The 21,877-nt window shown below is 41.6% G+C and overlaps 1 long non-coding RNA gene across 1 annotated transcript in view; it reads right to left on the minus strand.

Moving 5' to 3' along the window:
* Positions 1–10,398: 10,398 nt before the first annotated feature.
* The window catches only part of LOC140733517 (uncharacterized), a 28,919-nt gene continuing 17,440 nt past the window's right edge, over positions 10,399–21,877 (minus strand). The window contains exons 2-3 of the long non-coding RNA XR_012100301.1: positions 18,952–19,106; positions 10,399–10,625 (exon numbers count right to left, since the gene is read on the minus strand). This is a non-coding gene — a long non-coding RNA (uncharacterized lncRNA). The remainder of the gene's footprint in view (positions 10,626–18,951; positions 19,107–21,877) is intronic.

Below are 21,877 nucleotides of genomic sequence, written 5' to 3' on the forward strand. Positions count from 1 at the left end.
AATGTAATCGTTACCTGTTTAGATGCTGAACTGAATGTATAACTGTATCACTCTGTAGTGAAAAGAAAAGCTTTTGTATTGTGTTAGATTCTAAAATCCTGTAAGACTCTGTATTACTCCATTTTTACCGATGGTAAAAACGTGTTGAAGAAAGGGGGTGTTACGCCTGTGGCCCCCTCCTTTTTGAGAATCGCAGGATCGCTATTGATTCGAGTCAGGAGACCCAGGAAATGAGAGAGAGACGCAGATTCCTCAATGTTTGGAATGTGTCCTGGGCCTCCGAGATACAAAGCCACGGAACAGGTCATTGTCTTTTGGAGACGGAATTGTGTAATGAATACTGTACGATTCATCGAAGCCCCCCCAGGCAATGAACCGAGGGGGGTTGGTGGAGGGATTGCATCATCTCAACCTGATTGACATCTGAGACCCTGTGAGTCAGGATAAAAGAGGGTCTGTGGGAACAGCCCCTCAGACGCACCAGAAAAAATGCTAGAACTCCTGTAACAGCGTAATAGCGAAAGCCGGTGGAAAAGCCCACGTGCGTCCTTTTCCATTTGCCTCAGAATTGGTGGGGCCTTTACCACGGAAGCCCGGCTTTAGCTAACCACAAAGGGGAAATCAGCCCCCAACGACTCTCGAAGGATTGACATCATAAAAGGAATGGGCAAGTTAAACCTCCGTCTCTCTCTCCAACCAACAAGCTGCAGCTTGAATGAACTGAGTGACTTTTATATTTCCATCGGACAATACATTATCCCCTAGACAACGATAGAGCTATTTCTTATTGATTATTTATACCCACGCTTTTAGATTTAGTATTGACGATGTATATTATATGTATGTTTGCATTGATATTATTTTTGTGTATTTTTATCAATAAATACTGTTAAAAATAGTACCATCAGACTTCAACGGACCTCTCTATCTTTGCTGGTAAGTGACCCAGTTACAGGGTACGTAACACCACTATACTCTCCATTTTGGTGTCATCTACTAACTTGCTGATCCAGTTTACCACATTATCATCCAGATCATGGATGCCAAGATGTCATCTTGAATGCCAAGCAATTAAACCTTCTTGACCAACCTCCCATACGGGACCTTGTCAAAGGCCTTGCTAAAGTCCAGGTAGACAACATCCACTGCCTTGCCCTCATCCACTTTCCTGGTAACTTCCTCAAAAAATGCTTGATTGGTTAAATACCACACACAAAGCCATATTGATTATCTCTGATCAGTTCCTGTCATTCCAAATACTTAGATATCCAGTCCCTTAGAATACATTTCAGTAACCTTCCCACTACTGATGTCAGGCTCACTGGCCTATAATTTCCTGGCTTATTCTGAGAGCCTTTCTTAAACAACGGGACAACATTAGCTATCTTCCAATTATCTGGTACTTCACCATGGCTAAGGATGTTATAAATATCTCTGCTAGGGCCTCTGCATTTTCAGCAGTAGCCTCCCACAGGATCTGAGAGAACAAATCACTCTCTCACCTAGATGGGGCCAGTTGTGCTGTGAGGATTACATTCCTTGACTTCTCTAGTGCCTTTAACACCATCCAGCCCAAGATCTTAAGGCACAAACTAATGGAGATGGGAGTAGACTCTCACATGGTGGATTGGATAGTGGACTACTTGAGATAGACCTCAGTATGTGCGGTTGAGAGACTGTAGGTCTGACACGGTGGTCAGCAGCACAGGAGCGCCGCAGGGAACCGTACTCTCTCCAGTCCTGTTCACCCTGTACACATCAGACTTCCAATATAACTCGGAGTCCTGCCATGTGCAGAAGTTCGCTGATGACACGGCCATAGTGGGGTGTGTCAGGAATGGACAGGAGGAGGAGTATAGGAAACTGATACAGGACTTTGTGATATGGTGCAACTCAAACTACCGGCGTCTCAATATCACCAAGACCAAGGAGATGGTGGTGGACTTTAGGAGATCTAGGCCTCATATGGAGCCAGTGATCATTAATGGAGAATGTGTGGAGCAGGTTAAGACCTACAAGTATCTGGGAGTACAGTTAGACGAGAAGCTAGTCTGGACTGCCAACACAGATGCCTTGTGCAGGAAGGCACAGAGTCGACTGTACTTCCTTAGAAGGTTGGCGTCATTCAATGTCTGTAGTGAGATGCTGAAGATGTTCTATAGGTCAGTTGTGGAGAGCGCCCTCTTCTTTGTGGTGGCATGTTGGGGAGGAAGCATTAAGAAGAGGGACGCCTCACGTCTTAATAAGCTGGTAAGGAAGGCGGGCTCTGTCGTGGGCAAAGTACTGGAGAGTTTAACATCGGTAGCTGAGCGAAGGGCGCTGAGTAGGCTACGGTCAATTATGGAAAACTCTGAACATCCTCTACATAGCACCATCCAGAGTCAGAGAAGCAGTTTCAGCGACAGGTTACTATCGATGCAATGCTCCTCAGACAGGATGAAGAGGTCAATACTCCCCAATGCCATTAGGCTTTACAATTCAACCGCCAGGACTTAAGAACTTTTTAAAAGCTATTATTAATGCTTTTTGAGATAGTGATTTAGATGCATATCATATTTTTTACTGAGTTAAGTATTGTATGTTATTAGTTTTGCTACAACAAGTGTATGGGACATTGGAAAAAAAGTTGAATTTCCCCATGGGGATGAATAAAGTATCTATCTATCTATCTATCTATCACATTGCTCTCAATGCTACAGTCAGAGGTTCCCACATGCTACAGAATGGCAACAATTATACCAGTGCCTAAGAAGAATAATGTGGGCTGCCTTAATGACTATGGCCCAGTACCACTCAGATCTACAATGATGAAATGTTTTTAGAGGTGGTCATGACTAGACTGAAATCCGTAAGGACCTGGCCCCACTGCAATTTGCCTATCGCCACAATAGGTCAATGGCAGATGCAATCTCAATGACTCTTCACACGGCCTTTGACCACCTGGACAACACAAACACCTATGTCAAGATGCTGTTCATCAACTATAGCTCAGCATTCAACACCATCATTCCCACAATCCTGATTCAGAAGTTACAGAACCTGGGCTTCTGTACCTCCCTCTGCAATTGGATCCTTGACTTCCTAACCGGAAGACCACAATCTGTGCAAATTGGTGATAATATCTCCTCCCTGCTGACCATCAACACTGGTGCACTTCAAGGGTATGCGCTTAGCCCACTGCTCTACTCTCTCTATACCCATGACTGTGTGGCTAGGCATAGCTCAATTACCATCTAGAAATTTGATGATACAACCATTGTTGGTAGAATCTCAGCTGGAGATAAGAGGGCATACAGGAGCAAGAAATACCAACTAGTGGAGTGGTGCTGCAGCAACAACCTTGCACTCAACATCAGTAAGACAAGACAGCTGATTGTGGATTTCAGGAAGGGAAAGATGAAGGAACACATACTAATCCTCATAGAGAGATCAAAAGTGCAGAGAGTGAGCAATTTCAAGTTCCTGGGTGTCAAGATCTCTGAAGACCTAACCTGGTCTCAACATATCAATGCAGCTATAAAGAAGGCAAGACAGTGATTATACTTAATTAGGAGTTTGAAGATATTTGGTATGTCAACAAAAACACTCAAACTTGTATAGATGTTCTGTAGAGAGCATTGTGACAGGTTGCATCACTATTTGGTATTGGGGGGGGGGGGGGGGCTACTGCACAGGACCGAAAGAAGCTGCAGACAGTCGTAGATTTAGTCAGCTCCATCTTGGGTACTTGCCCACAAAGTACCCAGGACATCTTCAAGAAGCGGTGTGTCAGAAAGGCAGCATCCATTATTAAGGTCCCCCAGCACCCAGGGCATGCCCTTTTCTCATCAGATAGGAGGTGCAGAAGCTTGAAGGCACATACTCGGTGATTCAGAAACAGTTTCTTCCCCTCTGCCATCTGATTCCAAGATGGACATTGAACCCATGAAAACTACCTTACTTTTATAATATATATTATTTCTGTCTTTGCACAATTTTTAAACTATTCAATATACATATACTGGAATTGATTTACATATTGATTTTTTAACTTTTTCTTCTATATTATGTATCGTATTGAACTGCTGCTGCTAAGTTAACAAATTTCACAACACATGCCAGTGATAATAAATCTGATTCTGATTCTAATTCTGACATTGTTAGCCCTTGGGGATGTATCCATCCTAATTTGCCTCAAGTTGAGATTCTGCTTGAGCTTCTAAACTGCGGAACAGACAATTTTATTGGTATCAGAAAGGAACTGGGAAGTGTGGATTCGGACAGGTTGTTTTCTGGCAAAGGTGTACTTGGTAAGTGAAAGGCTTACAAAAGTGAAATTTCGAGAGTACAGATTTTATATGTTCCTGTCAGAATAAAAAGCAAGGAGAACAGGCTTAAGGAACTTTTGTTTTTTAAAGATATTGAGACCCTGGTTCCCCAGTTCTACTCATGAAGCCTTACTAGATGAGGTCTCCAGTCTGTCCTGACTGAGTATTGCCATGACATTTTCCCTCACTAGTAATGCCTCTCCTTTTAATCTCATCTGCTGTAACACATCTAAAACAATAGAACCCTGGAACATTGAGCTACCAGTCTTGCCCCTCCTGCAACCAAGTCTCACTAATGGTTACAATGTCATAATTTCAAGTGTTGATCCATAGTCTGAGCTCATCCACCTTTTCTAAAATACTCCTTGCATTGAAATATATGCAGCTCAGAACAATAGTCCCACCGTGCTCGATCTTTCAATTCCTGACTTTGTATATAGAGTTAACAGCCTCTTCCTCCACAACCTCTCCTCTATCTGTTCCGCCACTCTGGTTCCCATCCTCCTGCATCTCTAGTTTAACCAACCTGCATGCAGCACCAGCAAACCTTCTTACTAAGATATTAGTCCACTTCCAGTTCGGATGCAAATATCCCTTCCATACAGGTTGCACCTTCCCTGGAAGGCAGCACAATGATCCTAAAATTTGAAGTCCTTCCTCCTGCAACTCCTTAGCCACGTGTTAAGCTCTCTGATCTTCCTATTTCTGGCCTCACTAGCACGTGGTATGGGTAACAATTGTGCGATCACAATTCTGGAACTCCTGTCCTTTAACTTAGCACTCAATTCCCTGAACTTATCTTACAGAACCTCGTTACCCCTCCTACCTATGTCACTGGTACTGAGGAGGACCACAACCTCTGGCTCACCCTCCCACTTAAGAATGCCGGGGACTCGATACGAGGCGTCCCGACTCTGGCCTCCGGGAGGCAATATACCATCTGGGAGTTTCATTCTCATCCACAGAACCTCCTTTCTGTTCCCCTAACCAATGAAATCCCCAGCCACTACAGTTCACCCCTTCTTCCCCCTTTCCATCTAAGGCAAAAGCCAGACTCAGTACCAGAGTGCTGACACTGTGGCTTCCCTCTGCGGTATAGCTGTTGTTGAGGGCAACAGCCACAGAAGCACTCTGCTCTGGCTGCTTATCCCCTCTCCCCTGCTTGACAATCACCCAGTTACCTGTGTCCTGCACCTCGGGTGTAACTAACTCCTTGTGTATCCTGTCTATCTACCCCTCAGCCTCATGAATGATCTGGAGTTTATCCAGATTCGTTTCAACTCCTTAACACAGCTGCAACTACTTGCAGTAATTGTCAGGGACACTGGAGATCTCCCTGCCTTCCCACATCCCGCAAGAGGAGAATGTCACTATCCTGTCTGGCATCCCCCCACTCTAAATGTGCAATAAGAAATAAATAAGGAAAGAATAAATAATTTTAAAAATCTACCTACGGCCTAAACTCTCCTCACTAAAGCCTCTCTGAGTCGAAGCCTCAAATGCCCACTCCAACAGTGGCCCAGTCACACAACGGCTGTCCGCTTAAACCTAACTTCTTTTTATTGAACCTTGCCATGTGCCTAATTATGCCCAATACAATATCTTCTCGGGACGGTAGCACACAATATTGTGCCAACGGCCCTCTTTCGCTTCTTTTAAACTCTCTCCTCCTCCAAGCAATCTGGTGTCTCTTCGGGATTCTGGTGCACATAATGCATTTCATTTTCCTCATTCTTTCTCCCACTATCCATTTCAAGCATTTTGTATCCAGGAGTACTTAGTGCCCAGCCCTGCCCTTTTTTGAGTCAATTTTATGTAAAATCCATCTACACATTCACATGGCTATCTGTGCCCATCATTCACCACCCTTATTAACCACACTATGTGAATTGACATACATACAGAACATAATTGCTACTTTATTTTCCTGAGCACAGTAATATTCCTATACTTACATAAATGGATACAAATTATCTTCTTAATTCCCTTTTGTTTCTTTGCTTTAAATTTTATCTAATCATTTTTTCATTACTCTGACTCTATTTCTTCGTGCACTCTCTTGCTTATTTGGTCTACGACTTCCTGAAACATTATGATTATCATTAATTGTGTTACTACCCTACACTTTTTCTTTTCTGTACGTCCCTCCCCTGACCCACTGACTTCTATCTTCAGCTTCATTTTTCTCCCTTCTATTTCTATCTTCAGGTTCCCGCTGCCATCACAATAATTTAAATCCATCCCAGCAGCACTTGCAAACTTCACCTTAAGAATCATTCATTTGTTATGTGTTGTGTCATACGACATAGGCAATGTTAGACTTTCCATGACCATGATTGTTCTTTGCAAATTTTTCTACACAAGTGGTTTGCCATTACCTTCTTCTGGGAAATGCCTGTGTGAGATGGGTGACCCCAGCCATTATCAATACTCTTCAGAGACTATCTGCCTGGTGTCAGTGGCCACATAACCAGGACCTGTGATAGGTACCAGCTGCTTATAAGTGACTAATCCACCAGCAGCTCCTATGGTTTCACGAGACTCTGATTTGGGCGCTATGCAGGTGCCCCAGGGTGTTCTGTATGCTGATGCAGGGAAGGAGCGCCTTACACCTCCTTTGGTTGAGATGTATCTCTGTCCTGCCAGCCACCCCTTAAGAATAGTGGTCACAATTTAATCAGGCAGCAGAAATAAAAGATGCAGATGTTCAAAAGCTGAGTAATAACAGAAAATGCTGGTAATAGTCAAGGGGAAACAGATTAAAATGTCAGGTCAATGACTTTTCATCAGAAAATTTATCTAACATGCTTAAAGTTGCAGAGAAAGGGGAGGGAATGGAGAGAGTAAAGGAAAAGTTCCTACTAGCTTCTAAATTGTGACGATCATACCAGTGCCCAAGAAAAACTGGGAGAGCTGTCACGGTGATTATCACCCAGTTGCACTCATACCTACTGTGATAATGTGCTTTTTGAGAGGTTAGGTATGGCCAGAATCATCTGCCCAAGCAAGGACCTGGATCAACCTCAAATTGCCTATTGCCACCATTGGTAAACAGTGGATGCAATCTCATTGGCTCTCAGCTCAGCCAGGGATCACTGTACAACAGCAATATCTATGTCAAGCTGCTGCTTATTGATTACAGCTCAGCGTTCAACACCACCATACCCTCAGACTAATCAACTAGCTCCAAAACCTGGGCCTTTGTAACTCCTTTTGCAAATGGATCCTTGACTTCCTGCAGAATTGTACTCCAGACATTATACTCTATCTGCCAGACCCCTTGCCCACTCACTTAACCTATCTATATCTCTCTGTAGACTCTCTGTATCTTCTGCACAATTTGCTTTTCCACTCAATTTAGTATTATCAGCAAACTTAAACACACGACACTCAGCCCCCTCTCCAGATCGTTAATGTTGTGGGCCCAGCACCGATCCCTGCAGGAGTGAGATGAATCAGCTGGTTGAGTGGTGTTGAAACAACCACCATGCACTCATCATCAGTACGACCAAAGAATTGATTGTGGACTTCAGGAAGAGTAAGTCGAGGGAACATGCACCAATCCTCATCAAATGATCAGCATTGGGAAGGGTGAGCAATTTCAAGTTTCTGGGTGTCAACATAACTGAAGATATTTTCAAGGCCCAACATATTGATGTAGTTACAAAAAAGGCACAATAGTGGTTATACTTCATTAGGAGTATGAGGACTTTGGTAAGTTACCAAAGACACTTGCAAATTTTCTACAGACATACCATGGAGAGCATTCTAACTGGCTGCATCACTGTCTGGTATAGAGGGGCCACTGCACAGGATCGGAAAATCTGCAGGAAGTTACAAATTCAGCCCGCACCATCAGAGGACATCTTTAAAGGGCAAAGCCTTAAAAAGGTGTTATCTGTCATTAAGGACCCCTATCACCCAGGACATGCCCTCTTCTCGTTTCTTGCACCAACGAGTTGGAACAGGAGCCTGAAGATACACACTCAACATTTTAGGAACAGCTTCTTCCCCTCCACCATCAGATTTCTGAATGGACAATTAGCTCATGTACATTACCACTGTATTTGTTTTCCTTTTTGAATTAATATGCACCTTATTGTAATTTGTAAATTTTGTTATGATGTATGGCAAAGTACTGCCTCCACAAAAAAACATATACCAGTGATGTTAAACCTGACTCTCATTGTGATTCTGAGTATCACATATAAAATACTAGAGGAACTCAGCAATTCTGATAGCATCTATAGAAAGGAATAAACAGTCGGCGTTTTGGGCGAGACCCTTCATCCAAAGGAGATTGAATAATGTTAACATTGGCAGTGCTGACTAAAAGACAATGGTAAACATTTGTTAACGGCAGCTGGTCTTGTTTATAATGGATGGTTTTTATCTTACTGTTCCAGCACTGTATTTAATTCTTCAGTTAATGTTTCCACAATTCATCTTCTGCAATTTAAAACATGCTTGCTTTTTAACTTTCTCTAGTCTGTTATTTTTGTTTCTCACTCCATAGACACTGCCTGACTTGCTGAGTATTTCCAGCATTTTCCATGTTTACTATGGAAGAAATTATTTACCAGTGCATCTCAGGGACCAGTGCTGGACTTAAGCTCTTTACAATGTACACAAACTATTTGAACCAAGATTAGAAATATCATTCCCTCAGGTTTACACAAGAAAAAAATCACGTTGGGAGTGAATGAAGCAAACAGAGAATGGGCTGGGAAGGAGAGATAATCAAGTTTCTGCATACTGTGCTGTTTCTTTGGCTGGGTTCAAAACTGTTGGGTGCATCTGAATGCTGAGGAACTACAAATCTTTAAACAATGTAAAAATATAAAAAGTAAATTCCTGCAATATTCTGCATGCTGCAATCATGCCCAAAGCAAATAAATTATTGGCAAAATAGGTAGGTATCTGAACAGCTCTTAATTTTCTGAGTTTGGAAGTGAGGGGAGGCATCCACTTTGAACATACAAACAAAGCATCTTCAGTTGAAAAATTACATATAAATGCCTTGTTGAAGATGAATAAACTTACTTTGTAAATGGTGTTCAAGTTGAAAAGTAAAACACTACAAAAGCTGAAAATCTACGAAAAGAAACTATTGCATATACCAGTGGTGCGTATAGAGGGAAAACAGTTAACATTTTAGATAAATGACCTTGCATGAAAATTGGAGCTGTTAGAGTAAATACCAAGTTTTAGTTTGCAGAGTAAGAAGGGAGAACAAAAGATTTTATTCAACATCTGCCACTTGGATTCCAGTCTTAGCTATTGAACAGCAGTACACCAATGATCTTGCATATGTGTATTTCAGAGGTGAGTCTCAGTGTGCATCTTGAAGGGTTTCGGCCAGAAACGGCAACTGTACTTTTTTGCACAGATGCTGCCTGGCCTCCAGCATTTTGTGTGTGTTGCTCTGATTTCCGGCATCTGCAGGTTTTCCCTTGTTTGTGGTTCTCTTCACAGTGTGGATTTGTTCGCTGAAGAAAGTAAGAGGATGGGACTTACACTAATGATCAACTGTAGAAACATCTCCTGCATCTCTTGTGCTGCACTACACCACACCTTGGCAAAAGTAAGTTCCTGCTATTCTCAATGAAACTCAGCAAAGAACGCTTGATTGAATGGGCAGATGGGACAGTATTGGAGGTGGTGCATCATTCTGCTATCAGGGCCAATTCAATGTAATTAGAAGCTCTTTGTCAGGGAGTGAAGGGACATAGGTTTGCCTATTCAGCCAATGGGTTTGGTTGATTTTACAGAGATTACGTTCACATTTTTTAGTGTATTTCGAGATGGTAGCTGTTTGTAGTCCATGTTTCTGATGCATACTGGAATACAGGATCACTGCTGCCAGTCACGATCTTGAAGATGGCCAAAGACTGTGCCAGGACCCTGAATTAATCGCTGATTAATTCAGTCACCAAGGGGTGGCTCTCAATGTCAAAAACAAAAATCTGAGTCCACTAGATCCGAAAAGAATAATAAGCAACATTACTACCATGCAGCTGGATTTTGGTTCCCAGATCTATCTGTGATTCCAGCTGAGCTGTACAGTTGCAACAATAACACCTACCTGATGATAAGGAACATTGCCCAGATATGTCACATCTATTTAAACTTGGACAAATCCGATGTGGTGAATTAGCATACATGCTGCAGTTTTCTCTCAGATGATGAGAAATGTGAAGGAAGGTGTTGTCAACATTGCTGTCAAGCAGATCATGTTCAGCAGCACTCAGCACCAGGACTACCTTGCACAGGTTCTCACAGTGCAATCTCATTCTGAAAATGGTCTAACCAGCTGAGCTGTAAATTTAAGGTGAGTGCAATTACTTCACAGCATTTGACTGAATATAGCATCAAATCTTTGTAAAATAGCAGTCAACGTATCGCATTGTTGAAACCACTAGAATTCAACCATGAATAAACTGTCCACTCCAAAGAACAGGAGGCAAAGCGGGAAGGAAACTAATTTTTAAAAATGTTTTGTGAGCTCAATGGTTTAATTATTTCTAAGCAGTTTATACACTTTGAATGATCCTCAGCGATCAAAAGGCAGGCAGCTGATGTTCACCTTAAGCATTCGCCTCAATGTTTCAATCTCCTTTAATTGGTGAACAATGGAAGCTTTAATCGTCGAAATGGTCAAATGTTGGCTCCCTCCTGATCCTGCAGCCTGCCCACCACAAGGTTCACACAAGCTGCCTCTGTCTCCTGAAATCATGTGGGAGGCTGCAGAGTACTGAAGCACCCAAACAATCTCCAAACCTCCACATTCACGTCAATGTTTCAATCTCCCTCGTAGTTTTGATCAGCAAACAATGGAAGCTTTAATCAGCGAAATGTAATCAAATGTTGGCTCTCTCTTCGTCCCACAGCCTGCTCACTATGAGTCTTGTGCACACTGTCTCTGCTTCCCAGAATCCCCTCTGAGACAGTAGAGCGCTGGAACACCCAAAACAATCTCCAAACTGCAAATCACAGGCTCCAGCAGTTCCAGAATCACATTCAAGATGAAACACGAATGTAAAAGACATAAACGAAGTGAAACACGTGGTTTCATGATCTATCCATAATATGTTGACCAAAGGAATGTTTTGCATAGCTGCCATCTGGACTTGGATGATTGTGTTCAATTCCGGTCACCTCATTATAGGCAGGATGTGGAAGCTTTATAGAGGGTGCAGAGGAGATTTACCAGAATGCTGGCTGGATTAAAGAACATGTGTTGTGAGGAGAGGTTGAGTAAGCTAGGGCTTTTCTCTCGCTTGAGAGGTGACTTGACTGAATGTCCAGGGAGGCAATATCTAACATGGAAAGACATAATTATAAGATGATTGGAGGAAAGTATAGTGGGGTTGTCAGAGGTGTATACAAACAGTGGCAAGTACATAGAGCAGACTGTCAGGGGTGGTAGTAGATACAGATACATTAGAAACACTTAAGAGATACTTAGGTAGGGATATGGCTGAAAGAAAAATGGAGGACAATGTGGATAGAAAGGATTAGATGATCCTTTGCAACCACTTGGAAAAGTGGGTTAAAAAGTTGGAATAACATTGTGGGCCAAAGGGCCTGTAGTATTCTGTACTGTTCTATATTTTATGTTTATTGTATGGGCATACATATCCACATTATAAATGCCATGAAAAATAGTTCCTTGCAGCAGCAGTACAATGCAATACGTGATAATATAGAAAAAAAAACTGAATTACTGTGTGTGTGTGTGTGTGTGTGTGTGTGTATATAAATGTAAAATAGTTAAATAATTAGTACAAACAATAGAAATTAAAAGTAGAGAGGTGGTGTTGATGGGTTCAATGTCCATTCAGAAATCGGGTGGCAGAGGAGGAGAAGCTGTTCCTGAATCACTGGGTGATGGTGGCCCTTAATAATGGACGTCGCCTTTCTGAAACACCACTCCTTGAAGCTGTCTTGGATATGATGAAGGCTAGTACCCATGATGGAAATGACTATTTTTACAACTCTTTGCACCTTACTTCATTCCAATGGAGTAGCTCTCCTCCCCCCATACCAGATTGCAGCCTGTCAGAATGCTCTCCACGGTACATCTGTAGAAGTCTGAGTGTTTTAGGTGACAAACCAAATCTCCTCAAACTCCTAGTGAAATATAGCTGCTGTCTTGTCTTTTTTATAGCTGCATCGATATGTTGGGACTATGTTTGGTTCTTAGTGATATTAACACCCAGGAACTTGAAATTGCTCACTCTCTCCACTCTGATCCCTCTGTGTGTGTTCCCTCGTCTTACTATTTCTGAAGCCCACAATCAGCTCTGTGGTTTTACTGATATTGAGTACAATGCTATTGGTGCGACACTACTCAACTAGCTGGCATATCTCGCTCCTGCACGTCCTCTCTTCACTATCTGAGATTCTGCCTGCAGTGGTAGACCTATTGTGGTGATTGCAGTGGGTCCAGATCCTTGCTGAGGCAGGAGTTCATTCTAGCTATGGCTAACCTCTCAAAGCACTGGGCAACAGTCATTAAGGCAACTTCACACTGCTCTTCTTGGGCACTGGTGTAATTGGTGCCCTTCTAAAGCAGGTGGGAACTTCCTACTGTAGCAATGAGAGATGGGAAATGTCTTTGATCACCTGTTCCAGTTGGTTGGCACAGGTTTTCAGAGCCTTACCAGGTACTCCATCTAGGTCTGCTGGCTTGGAAGGCTTCAGCCTCCTGAAACACAGACTTAAGTTGGCCTCTAGGATAGAGATCACAGGGTCACTGGGTGCTGCAGGGATCCTCATAGCTATAGTTTTATTGAGCTCGTCTGAGAGTGAAGCAGCACTACCATTCATGTTGTGTTTCTCCTTATAGGAAGTAATGGCCTGCAGAGTTGATGTGCATCCGATGTTGCTTCCAACCTTGCTCAGAATTGTTCTTTAGCTCTTAAAATAGCCCTGTGCAAGTCGTACCCACCTTTCTTGTACAGATCTGGGTCGCCAGACTTTAAGGTAACAGATGTAGCCCTCAGCAGATTATGACCCTCCTGGTTCATCCATGGCTTTTGCTAGCTAAGGGGAATGTAGTCTGAGGTGGAATTAGAGGTTCTTAGGTTGGACAACTACAAAAAGAAGTTGTAATTGACCTCGCTTTGACTTTATGTCCATTCCTTCTGCAGGAAGCTAGGCACCCTAGTTTGTCAATGTTATGAAGCCAATTGCAATGCCAGGGTAATGCATGGTAATTCTAGTGTGGTCCTAGCACCTGATGTAGGCTTTCAAAGCCCTAGTGCACACTGAACCTCTAGCATACTTACTTTCAGCATCTGTGCTGATCAGTAGAAGTTGTGTTAGACAAAGATATGGAAGACAATAATGAACCTACCCCCTTCCCCACCCCCAAACACACAGAAGCCACTCAGAATTGCCATTCCCCAATAACTCAAATTTGCCCCACAACAAAAAGCATCATGACAACATGGAGGAAAACAAGCATTCACTTATAAAATCTGATCTGAATCAGGTATTCAGAGAATAAGATCATGGCCTTGTGACATAAGCAATGAGGAAGATGACACAGCTCACAGATAACTAATTAGGTGCAAGGTATTACTCCATTTTTCAGAATAAGATTGCAATATTCAATCATACTGCTGCCACTTATCTTGGTGAAGGAAATGAAAGGGCTTGCACTAACAAACAATGCATCAGCCACTTGTTTAATATTCTGCGCATAACTTCATAGTTAACATTACCGATGTCTATGTCAGAGGATGAAAGCTGGTCATGTTCCAGTAAATGTTATCAAAACTTTGATGAGTTTCCTTCCTGAAGCTCCAATTGCTTGGAGTTGGGATAAAGGGTATCTTATTGTTAAGTGAGTGGCATGCATTTCTGGAAGGAAAATAAGAGTGTAAAGTGAAATGTTGATGTTTTTTGACCACAAATATCATGAGCAATAATTTCAGAATGGGGCAGTAACTTAAACTAAAGCAAAATAATTAATAATTTAAATGAAGAAATGTGATCAATAATGTCTAAGTGTTGCTGTCTGATTTTTAGTTATATCCCTGCAAGATTTTTTTTCGTTATGAACTTTGATTTTGATGGTTTTTAAATGATGATGTAATTGGTAATTAGCCTATTATTGTCAACTTTACAAAGATGCAGTGTCCATCTGCTAAAAGAATTGAATTTACTTTATTTCTTACATTCTTCACACGAGTAAAAATCTTTGTTACGTCTGTCTAAATGTGCAATGTGCAATTTATAATAAATATTATGTACAACAGGGCAGTCAATATAACATGGAAATACAGTTGTGTCAGCATGAATTAATCAGTCTGACGGTCTGGTGGAAGAAGATATCCCAGAGCCTGTTGGTCTTGGCTTTTATGCTATGGTACCTTTTTTTGGATGGAGGCAGCTGGAACAGTTTGTGTTTGGGGGTGACTTGGGTCCCCAATGATCTTTCGGGCCCTTGTTATACACCTATCTTTGTAAATCTCCTGAAACAGTGGGAAGTTCGCATCTAGAGATGCACTGGGCTGTTCACACCATTCTCTGCAAAGTCCTGCGATTGAGGGAAGTACAGTTCCCATATCAGGCAGAGATGCAACTAGTCAGGATACTCTCAATTTTGCCCCTATAGAAAGTTCTTAGAATTTGGGGGGCCATACCAAATTTCCTCAACCGTCAGAGTGAAAGAGGTGCTGTTGTGCCTTTATCACTGCATAGCCGAGAGAAAATGCAATAAAGGTAGACAAATAAATAAAATTTAACATCAATGGCAGTTTTTACACAGGCAAAGCTCTAAACTCAGCATGGTCTGGCCCATGACTATTAGAAACTAATTCAACAATCTAAATATTAAAACTCATGCTTTATTTGTTACCTAGCACCATAAAAAACACAAGTTATCAGTCTCCTTTGATCAATTAGTTCTCCAACTATAGAATTGTGGTGAACTACATATACCTGTCTAGACACGCCCCCCTGCTGACTGCTCCTGTGGCTCCTCCCACTGACCGTGGCTCCTCCCACAGACCCCGGTATAAAGGCGATTGAGGCCTGAGCCCTGCCCTCAGTCTCCAGGATGTAGCATGGTGGTCAATTGCTGCTTGTTCTTTTTTCCAGTCAATAAAAGCCGATATCTCGCCTCATGTCTCAGAGAGTTATTGATGGTGCATCAAGAATGGAGCAAAATTATTGGTTTAGAAGCTAACACAGTTCAAACTAAATAATATTGTATTATGCCATGCTAGACCACAGTTCAACTTGGTTTAGTTAATCATCTACCTCACTACAACCTTCCATAGCCACTAATAAAAATCTTTAGGAAGAAAGAAAACAGTCAGAAGACTTACTTTGATTGACATGATTTTTTTCCAAGTCATTTATCAGTTTAGTCTGTTTATTTCTAAGCAATCAGAAATAGTTAGAAAATCTGTATGGAACGGTTTTTTTAAAAAAAGTTAAATATTCAGTTGTATTTTTACATACAATATATCTTACAGAGTGAGAAATCATCACATCAAAAGTACAAACTAAAGTATTAGCCATGAATTTTATTATGTCTCTGTTGCTAAGTTTCCTATAACTGCACTTTATTTAAACTTTTTTTTCTAGATTTTCTACAAACAACAAAAAAATACAGCACATCCACAAAAACCACGACCATAACAAAATCAAATTAAATATTGAGCAGCAAAAGGGGGAATAATATAAAGGCAAAAGTAAACATACACAGCAGAGGTGCACCACACCAAAAAAACTTCAGTCCTCACCCTATAAGAAAGTCCAATACAGAGCCCCATATCCTTTCAACGATGTCCCCTCTGTCCTCATTACATAGTCTCAGTCTCTTCAAATGTAAAGTATTTGCCAGTTCTCTCAGCCACAGATCGTACATAGGCACAGAGTCCATTTTCCACATTTACAGGATTAACTTCTTAGCAACCACCATTCCAAACAATACAGCCATTTTTTCATACTTATTGGCTGAAGATAGGGAGCTTGTTGCTCCAAGGATGGCTATGAGCGGGTCTGTTTCCCACCACTTCCCATAAGCCTCAGAGAAACAGTGAAAAATGCTTTTCCAGTATGCATAAAGCTTACAACATGACCAGAATGAATGTGACAAGTTACTGTTCACAGATTTACATCTATTACAAACTGGTGAAACATCAGGATAGAAGCTATGCAATTTTTCTTTGGAATAATGGAGTCTATGTATTATTTTAAACTGTATTAGTCTGTGTCTGATGTTGACCGAACAATCATGTATCCTCTTTAAACACTCATCCCAGACCTCCTCTGTCAGTTCTATACCCAATTCATCTACCCATGCCTGTTTAAGACCTGCAGTATTCACCTGAGCTCCATTATGTAGGATCTGATAAAAATGGGATACGGCACTACGAGTAACCGGATCAAATTTATTTATTGCCTCCAGGGACTCATGTTTGTCTAAAACTTCGAAATTAGGTATATATTTCTAACATAATCTCGAATTTGTAAATATCTAAAAAAACTAGATGCAGAGATATTGTAAACTGCTTGTAACTGAGCAAATGAGGCAAAGTTTCCATTAATATATAGGTCACCTATACTACAGATACCACTCTGTTTCCAGGACGAAAAAACAGCATCATTCAGGCCAGGCAAAAAGGAATGATTGTCACAAATCGGAGTGTCACCCTTCATTTGGAATTATAAATCCATTAGAATGACTAAAAAACACTTGTCAAAGCCCAAGGAAGCAGGAGGTTTTGCCCTACCGAACGTTAAAATGTAGTACTGGGCTGCTCATTCTTGCATGGTGGAAAAAAAGGCCCACCCTCTACCTCCGACTCGTGCCCAGCATGATTACTCATAGAGCGAGTGCTTTGTAAGAAGACTTCCTTACCAGCTCTCCTTAATAGATAGATAGATAGATAGATAGATAGATACTTTATTCATCCCCATGGGGAAATTCAACATTTTTTCCAATGTCCCATACACTTGTTGTAGCAAAAACTCATTACATACAATACTTAACTCAGTAATAATATGATATGCATCTAAATCACTAACTCAAAAAGCATTAATAATAGCTTTAAAAAAAGTTCTTAAGTCCTGGCAGTTGAATTGTAAAGCCTAATGGCATTGGGGAGTATTGACCTCTTCATCCTGTCTGAGGAGCATTGCATCGACAGTAACCTGTCGCTGAAACTGCTTCTCTGTCTCTGGATGGTGCTATGTAGAGGATGTTCAGGGTTTTCCATAATTGACCGTAGCCTACTCAGCGCCCTTCGCTCAGCTACCGATGATAAACTCTCCAGTACTTTGCCCACGACAGAGCCCGCCTTCCTTATCAGCTTATTAAGACGTGAGGCGTCCTTCTTCTTAATGCTTCCTCCCCAACACGCCACCACAAAGAAGAGGGCGCTCCACTGCAGTTAATAAGTCACATTTTAGTAACAGCTTTGTGGTTGGTAGCACTATAAGAATTTGGAAGCAGATTCAACTACACATTAAGGCCCCAAAAACTTATAACTGTGCATTTTGACTTTTAAATAGTTCTAGATACTTGTGTTACAGGAGTACCATGAATATGAAACTATCCTTGCATAGATTATTCTGTTTGTAACAGATAAAATTATAGTATCGGCTTCCTGAAAAAAACAAAACTTGCTGCAAACACCTAACAGGCAGGCAACGTCTTGAGATAGAAGCTGTTAATGGGTCAGACTGAAGACTTTTGATCTGTACCAGGAAAAGCTGAAAATAAAATAAGCTTAAAGTTACAATGAAAGCGGAGAGAGAGGGACTGAAGAGAATGCCTGTGACGTGGTGGAGGCCAAGTCAAATTGTGTTACAGCTTTTAATGTTCCCCAATCTGAGGGAAAAACCATTAATCCAAGAGCTAGACATTATATTCTTCCCTTCTATTAAATCTGAGCTGTCACATCACACTCAGATGCCAGTATCAATATCCACACTTCAGTACAATACAGCAACACCACAACATAAATACATCACCAACTCTAAACTCCAGCTGACACAGTGGATAAGAGCATACAAATAATTATACAGCTTCCTTAACAGTGTATCTGATTAATATTATTTACAGTTTACAATTTTTTTGTGTAAAAAAGTCTCAGTGAAAGGTCAAGATTTTAAAATCCCAAAATATACCTGTTTTTTATATCATAAATTTGGTTTGCAATCCACACATATTAATTTTGGGTCGTTTTCCCAAACAAAGTAAGTGAGCTTCAACAATCTGCTGCACCTGTTCATCTCTGTAATTATCACAGCAACGTAAAAGCTGTGGTTCTTTTATACAACTTTCAACTGCCAAAGCCAAGTCGGGATATTTCAGTCTGAAGCAAATGAAAAAACTGTGTTTCCATTATAATTAATAATACCTCATATCTTTACATCTATTTTAATTATTACCTACATGTTAACTTAAAGCTTATTACTAAGCAAACAAATATGAAATTTTAATTTCTTTGACCTTTCATTGAGGTTCTTTTTTAGCAAAAAAAAATGTGAACTATAAACAACTGTAAAAGAAGCTGCACAATTACTTAGACACAATTACTCACAGCTCTCATGGGCCTGTACCCAAATTAGTTAAACACACAAAAATAGATGAGTGAAGCACTCCACTGTCATTTACCTGAATTAATATTTGTTTCTCTCTCCAGAGATGCAGTCCCGTTTGCAAAATTCTCCCGTGATTCTGTGCTTTCGTATCCATCTGATCAGATTGCCAGCATCCATTATATTTTGTTTTGGATTAATATACAGATGGGAGTTTTATCCTCCAAGAAACTGAACCAAAACCAAACAAAAAAGAAATAATGTTTTTATTTTTCAAAAGTAGCATGGTTTCATTTTACAGCAAAACTTTGGTGCCCTTGGGACCTCGTTAATGCCATGCTAGCAGCTATTCCAGTTTATTAGATCTTATTGCTATAAATACCCAAACACATTTTTTGTGTGTTGTTTTTTACATGTTCATGTATAATACACTTTCCAGTGAACCTGATAAGTTTAAAGGGAGTAGAAAACAGATCTGATGAGTTTCACCTTGTGCTAAGTGTTCCTGACCCTACTCTGTCTGCAGATCCCACCTACCCTCCAGCTCATACTCCAGAACAACAATTGAGCCAAATGACAAACAATTGGGATTTTCCAATGATGAGATACCAGATTACTGAAGTTTACATCATTTGTATAATCCCTAATTTTCAGTTTTCTTAGGTAACTTATCACCTTCAATTTTCAGGGATCAGTGGACATCCACCATAAGATTCCCTTTTCACTTCCCATTATCTTACTATTTATGACATATTCCCATCAGCAGCAAACATAAAGTGTATCACAATTGTTACAATTCAACATTGTTTTATTTAACTGTTTGTCCTGAAAAAAACATTAATGTTGATTATACATAAACAGCCTCTTAGAATCCCATTCAGATTTAGCAACACATCTCCAAGTGTTCACTAGCTTCAGCCAATATTAACAACTCCATGAAAATATACATTTAAACAGATGGTTGGCAAGTTGCAGCCAGTGGTTCTTTGAGTCTCAGTTATGAGAGTTGTATGTAAGCATTCACAAGTCTAAAAATCAGTCCATAGAAGTCCACCTGAAGTTAAAACTTCCCAGTCCATCATAGAACTGAATCAGACACTTGAATTTAGTGAGAATTCATGGATTGGTCAACCACAGCTTAGACGTGTGAGAGCAGAGAAAAGACAGATAACGGTCTGGCCAAAAGGAGCAGCCTCAGCACTACAAGACTGTTTTTTGCACACAGACTGGGACATATTCAAAACAGCAGCCTCCTATGATGACCATACAGACATTGAGGAGTATGCAGAGGTAGTAATCAGCTACATAGCCAAATGCACGGAGGATGTCACTGTGATGAAAACCTTCACCGCACATGGTAATCAAAAGCCATGGATGACAACAGAGGTGCGTTCACTACGGAAGGCCCGTGACACAGCCTACAGATCGGGGGACAGGAGTGCACTTCGCTCAGCCAGGTCTGTGCTTTCACTAGGGATCAGGAAAGCGAAAAGGGCCTACGTGGGCAAAATACATGGACACTTCTGTGACACAAGTGACACCAGACAGATGTGGCAGGGAATTCAAGCTCTGACAGACTACAAGATCAGGCAGAAAACTGATGACAGCGACGCCTCTCTTCCTAACAGGCTTAACAAATTCTTTGCACGCTTCGAAGCATCAAACACCACAGCAAGGGGGAGAGCCAGTCCCTTCTTACCATCTGACCAGCCGGCTCCAATCATTGATTCAGAGCAAACACGGAGGACCCTTGCCAGGGTTAACCCACGAAAAGCGGGAGGTCCCGACAACATCCCTGGATGTGTGCTCAAGGAATGTGCTGATATATTAGCAGATGTCCCGACAGACATTTTCAACATCTCCCTTAGTCAAGCCATTGTCCCCAGATGCTTCAAAACCTCCACAATCATCCCTGTAGCAAAGAAATCAGTTGTAGCCTGTCTGAATGATTACCGTCCCGTTGCCCTGACCCCCATAGTGATAAAATATTTTGAACGGCTTGTCAAGCCTCATATCACAGCCAGCCTCCCCTCATCGCTGGATCCTCTAGTTCGCTTATCATCCAAATTGCTCTATGGAGGACGCAATATCCACCACACTGCACACAGTTCTCTCTCACTTGGACAACAAAGACACTTATGCCAGAATCCTGTACATTGATTTCAGTTCAGCATTCAATACCATCATCCCGCAGAGACTAGTGGAGAAACTGTTGCAGCTTGGCCTTAACACTGCCATGTGGCGCTGGATTCTGGATTTCTTGACAGAGAGACCACAGTCAGTCCGTGTTGGCAGCAACATCTCTGACTCCATCACACTGAGCACTGGATCCCCACAAGGCTGTGTGCTCAGCCCATTGCTGTTTACACTGCTAACACATGACTGTGCAGCCAGATTCAAGGAGAAACTGATCATTAAATTTGCTGATGATGCCACAGTGGTGGGGCTCATCAGCAAAAATGATGAAACAATGTACAGGGAGGAGGTTAAACACCTAGAGAGCTGGTGAAGTGACAACAACTTGATGCTTAATATCACCAAAACCAAGGAGATGATTGTCGATTTCAGACGGTCTCAGCCTGAGCACACACCCCTCAGCATCAGCGGCTCCACAGTGGAGAGAGTGGAAAACATCAAGTTCCTTGGGGTGCAGATCTCGGACAATCTCACCTGGTCCAGGAACACCACTGGGATTGTGAAACGAGCCCAGCAGAGATAGCACTTTTTGAGGAAGCTTAAACAAGCATCACTCCCCACTAACACCTTAACTACATTCTACAGAGGCGTGGTTGAGAGTGTGCTGACCTTTTGCATCACAACCTGGTACTCCAGCTGCAGTGCTGCCGACAAAAAAGCCTTGCAGAGGGTGGTTAGGGGAGCAGAGAAGGTTACTGGGGTCTCCCTACCTTCTGTCCAAGACCTCTTTCAGAGTCGATGCCTCCAGAAGACACGGTACATCATTAAAGACCCCTCACACCCTCTCCATGAACTGTTTGTTCTTC

This window comes from Hemitrygon akajei, chromosome 9, assembly GCF_048418815.1.
Source record: "Hemitrygon akajei chromosome 9, sHemAka1.3, whole genome shotgun sequence".
NCBI classification, from domain to species: Eukaryota; Metazoa; Chordata; class Chondrichthyes; order Myliobatiformes; family Dasyatidae; genus Hemitrygon; species Hemitrygon akajei.